Here is a 5,613-nt window from a genome sequence, read left to right on the forward strand (position 1 = left end):
AATATCCTGTTTTTACAGTACCAGTCAAAAGTTTGGACACAACTACTCATTCAAGGGTTTATTGTTTATTGTACTATTTTCTACATTGTAGAATAATAGTGAAGACATCAAAACTATGAAATAACACATGGAATCATGTAGTAACCAAAAAAGTGTTAAACAAATCAAAATATATTTAAGATTCTTCAATATCCACCCTTTGCCTTGATGACAGCTTTGCACACGTTTGGCATTCTCTCAACCATGCTTTTCCAACAGTCTTGAAGGAGTTCCCACATATGCTGAGCACTTGTTGACTGCTTTTCCTTCACTCTGCGGTTCAACACATCCCAAACCATCTCAATTTGTTTGAGGTCGGGGGTTTGTGGAGGCCAGGTCATCTGATGCAACACTCCATCACTCTCCTTCTTGGTAAAATAGCCCTTGCACAGCCTGGAGGTGTGTTGGGTTATTGTCAATTTGAAAAACAAATGATAGTCCCACAAAGCCCAAACCAGATTGGATGGCGTATCGCTGCAGAATGCTGTGGTAGCCATGCTGATTAAGTGTGCCTTAAATTGTAAATAAATCACAGTGTCAACAGAAAGCAACCCCAGACCATAACACCTCCTCCTCCATGCTTTATGGTGCGAAATACACATGCGGAGATCATCCGTTCACCCACACCGGTTCACCCACATCACAAAGACATGGCGGTTGGAACAAAAAAATCTCCAATTTGGACTCCAGACCAAAGGACAAATTTCCACCGGTTTAATGTCCATTGCTCATGTTTCTTGGCCCAGCAAGTCTCTACTTATTATTAGTTTCCTTTAGTAGTGGGTTCTTTGCAGCAATTCGACCATGAAGGCCTGATTCACGCAGTCTCCTCTGAACAGTTGATGTTGAGATGTGTCTGTTACTTGAACTCTGTGAAGCAAAGGCTGGTAAATCTAATGATCTTATCCTTTACAGCAGAGGTAACTCTTAGTCTTCCCATCCTGTGGCGGTCCTCATCATCATAGCGCTTGATGGTTTTTTGCAACTGCACTTGAGGACACTTTCAAAGTTCTTGAAATTTTCCAGATTGACTGACCTTCATGTCTTTAAGTAATGATGGACTGTCATTTCGCTTTGCTTATTCGAGCTGTTCTTGCCATAATATGGACTTGGTCTTTTACCAAATAGGTCTATCTTCTGTATACCACCCTCTACCTTGTCACAACACAACTGATTGGCTTAAATGCTTTAAGAAGGAAAGACATTACACAAATGAACTTTTAAGAAGGCACACCCGTTCATTGTAATGCATTCCAGGTGACTATCTCATGAAGCTGGTTGAGAGAATGCCAAGAGTGAGCAAAGCTGTCATCAAGGCAAATATATTTTGATTTGTGTAACACTTTTTTTGGTTAGTACATGATTCCATATGTGTTATTTCATAGTTTTAATTTCTTCACTATTATTCTACAATGTAGAAAATAATAAAAATAAAGAAAAACCCTTGAATGAGTAGGTGTTGTAAAACCTTTGACCGGTAGTGTAAATCCTATCAGCAGCCAGTCTATATACTGTATTCTATACTATTCTGCTGTATCTTAGTCCGTTTCGCTCTGACATCTCTCGTCCATATGTATATGGTCTTAATTCATTCCTACTTAGATTTGTGTGTATTGGGTATATGTTGTGTGATTTATTAGATATTACTTGTTAGATATTACAGCACTGTCGGATCTAGAAACACAAGCATTTCGCTACACCCTTCAATAACATCTGCTAATCACATGTATGTGACCAATATCATTTGATTCGATTTGATCATTTATGGGATATTGTGGAGCGGTGCCTGAGACAGCATTTTTCCACCTTCATCAACAGAGTTCCAGAATCTATGCCAAGGTGTATTGAAGCAGTTCTGGCGGCTCGTGGTGGCCCAACGCCCTATTAACACACTTTATGTTGGTGTTTCCTTTATTTCGCCAGTTACAGTGGTTCTTCCTTTAAAAGTTGCGTCATACTGCAGCACAGCTTGCAGGGTGCCGCAGAATTCTATGGCACGTTATTTAAGTGTCAGCCATTGTTGCCATTAATGCTAGTTAATGCCTGTTTGACCACCAGAGGGTATCTTTGAGAAGTTAAGTCATTGAAATGACATGGAGCTGTAGACCTAAGAGTCCTGTTTACTGTAGCTGTTTTAGTGTAACTTATTTATTGGCATAAAGGCCTACTTAAATATATAGTAAATCAATCAACCATTCATTCATTTGTTCATGTCATCACAAAGCATACTAGTCATACATGTATTTAAATACATTTAAGCATTTTAGTTATAAAATTAAATAACAAAGGGAGCCTTGGATATTTAAACATTGAATAAACCTCAACATGTTGGCTAAAGCGATTGAATTCAGGAATGCATTTGACTGTTTTTAATATTAGGAAAATATGGTGCTGTACAACGTGACCGGTCGGGAGTAGTCCTAGGCTACTAAGTGACTGCGAGTGAAGAGCAAAATAATCAGTTCCACACCCTAATTGTAGTCTAACCAATACCCAAACGGAGATTCAGTGAAAATAAAAATATCTTTGCTCAAGCTTGTCTCAGAGCAGCACAAAACAGTTCTGAAATAGTTGACCACATGCGGCTATTTCTTCAAATCCTATTATAACAAATGGATGACTTTCGGAGTTTCAGTAAGCAACAATTTGTTGCCTTCATTAGTGTTAAGGGTGGAGTTTGGGGCAGTGTGAGGAGTACTGGAAAGGTGTGACTCCAGGTTACAATAGGCCATAAGTATAAAGCAGACCGTCGTCCCACCTGCCCATAAGAAGTTAAAATAGCATCAAATTGATCAAAAATACAGTGTAGACATTGATAATGTTGTAAACGACTATTGTAGCTGGAAATGGCTGATTTTTATGGTATAGTCGTACAGAGGCCCATTAACAGCAACCATCACTCCTGTGTTCCAATGGTACGTTGTGCTAGCTAATCCAAGTTTATCATTTTAAAAGGTTAATTGATCATTACAAAATCCTTTTGCAATTATGTTAGCACAGCTGAAAACTGTTGTTCTGATTAAAGAAGCAATAAAACTGGCCTTCTTTAGATTAGTTGAGTATCTGGAGCATCAGCATTTGGGGGTTCGATTACAGGCTCAAAATGTCCCAAAACAAAGAACTTTCTTCTGAAACTTGTCCGTCTATTCTTGTTCTGAGAAATGAAGGCTATTCCATGCGAGAAATTGCCAAGAAACTGAAGATCTCGTACAACGCTGTGTACTACTCCCTTCGCAGAACAGCACAAATGGGCTCTAACCAGAATAGAAAGTGGAGTGGGAGGCCCCGGTGCACAACTGAACAAGAGGACAATTACATTAGAGTGTCTAGTTTGAGAAACAGACGCCTCACAAGTCCTCAACTGGCAGCTTCATTAAATAGTACCCGCAAAACACCAGTCTCAACGTCAACAGTGAAGAGGCGACTCCGGCTTGTCAACTGAAAACATTCACCCGTATTTCTGCCAAGCCTACAAGCAAAGATGAACTGGTGAAGGCCATCAAGACGTTTTGGCTTGAGCAATTGACGACACAACAATGCAACAAATACATTGATCATCTCAGCAAGGTTTAACCCGTCGTCGTGGAGCTGGGGGGAAGTGCAACTAAAATGTTTCCGAGATGTACTGTAGTTGAAAAAAAAAATTCTGCATTGTGAAAGTATTTTTTATTGTTATTTTCTTAACGAAAGCATAAAGATGTTGATGAATAGATACTGTACAGTATACTGTATGCTTTATCCGACATCATGCGGTTGCTTGAGGTTTTCAGTTAGAAATGAAAACTTTAGAGTACTTAAGCATCGAATACATTGTAAGTTGGAGGGATGTTCACACCTACAGTAGCAGGGCTATTAAACGACCATTTTGTAAGTACATTGATGTATGAAGAGTCTATTGTCCTGCTAATAGCCATTATGGAAACATTGTTTGCATGATAAGCTACACCTGCTACAGTAAACTTGTGAAAAAAGTGTTTGAAAACATATTTTGTTTTCTGTCCATTACTAAATAAATAAATATTTCAGTAAATAAAAACACAGCAGCTAAAGCATCTGGTACAAATATATTATTGAATTTGATTAATACAAAAAAATACACATGAGGCTTGATGTATTTTTCATGGGGCAAATCTGTTCTGTGATAGTGTGTTAGCAATGTTGTTCATTGTAACCACAATGTCAAAAATAATTAAACACACACAACATGAGCAGATTAATTTGGTCAAAACAGTCAAAACATTTATATATTTAACACTATCAGAAAGAATGTTGGTACTTATTTATTTACATCACAAGCCATGAATGAGTGAGTCACTCAGCTTTATGCTGACAAATAATCACTGGACTCTCATTCCGTTTCTTCTTCACATCAGCAAAGAAGGCTTCCATGTTTCAGAAACTCACTTTAAATAGAGGCTCTATCGCTCTTTATATAGAGGCTCTATCGCTCTTTATATAGAGGCTCTATCGCTCTTTAAATAGAGGCTCTATCGCTCTTTATATAGAGGCTCTATCGCTCTTTATATAGAGGCTCTATCGCTCTTTATATAGAGGCTCTATCGCTCTTTAAATAGAGGCTCTACCGCTCTTTATATAGAGGCTCTTTATGTAGAGGCTCTACCGCTCTTTATATAGAGGCTCTATCACTCTTTATATAGAGGCTCTATCGCTCTTTATATAGAGGCTCTATCGCTCTTTATGTAGAGGCTCTATCCCTCTTTATATAGAGGCTCTATCCCTCTTTATATAGAGGCTCTATCCCTCTTTATATAGAGGCTCTATCGCTCTTTATATAGAGGCTCTATCGCTCTTTATATAGAGGCTCTATCGCTCTTTATATAGAGACTCTATCCCTCTTTATGTAGAGGCTCTACCACCCTTTATATAGAGGCTCTACCGCTCTTTATATAGAGGCTCTATCGCTCTTTATGTAGAGGCTCTACCGCTCTTTATATAGAGGCTCTACCGCCCTTTATATAGAGGCTCTACCGCTCTTTATATAGAGGCTCTACCGCCCTTTATATAGAGGCTCTACCGCTCTTTATGTAGAGGCTCTATCGCTCTTTATGTAGAGGCTCTATCGCTCTTTATATAGAGGCTCTATCGCTCTTTATATAGAGGCTCTATCACTCTTTAAATAGAGACTCTATCCCTCTTTCACACTGTGGTAAATAGTATAGATATAATAGAGAATAGAGACTCTATCCCTCTTTCACACTGTGGTAAATAGTATAGATATAATAGAGAAAAGAGACTCTCAGACTGAAAACACCTCCATTAATTTACGTCAATTTGTGCCCCCTTGTGGTAGTGTGGTGCAATGACAGAATGCGATTTGAGACGAGAGCAACAAACAAGACACGCCCTCCTGTATATGCATATCTGACAGAATATATTCTACTTTCCTTTCTAACAAATCTACTTTTTGCTGTGTTTTCCTGGATATCCTTCCTTGTTGCTCTCATCTCCAAGTTGTTCTTTGTCTTTTCCTCATCTTGTCCTCTCATCTCAAATCAAATCAAATTGTATTTGTCACACGCGCCGAATACAACAGGTGTAGACCTTACAGTGAAA

The sequence above is a fragment of the Salvelinus namaycush genome, chromosome 13, assembly GCF_016432855.1.
Source record: "Salvelinus namaycush isolate Seneca chromosome 13, SaNama_1.0, whole genome shotgun sequence".
Lineage (NCBI taxonomy): Eukaryota > Metazoa > Chordata > Actinopteri > Salmoniformes > Salmonidae > Salvelinus > Salvelinus namaycush.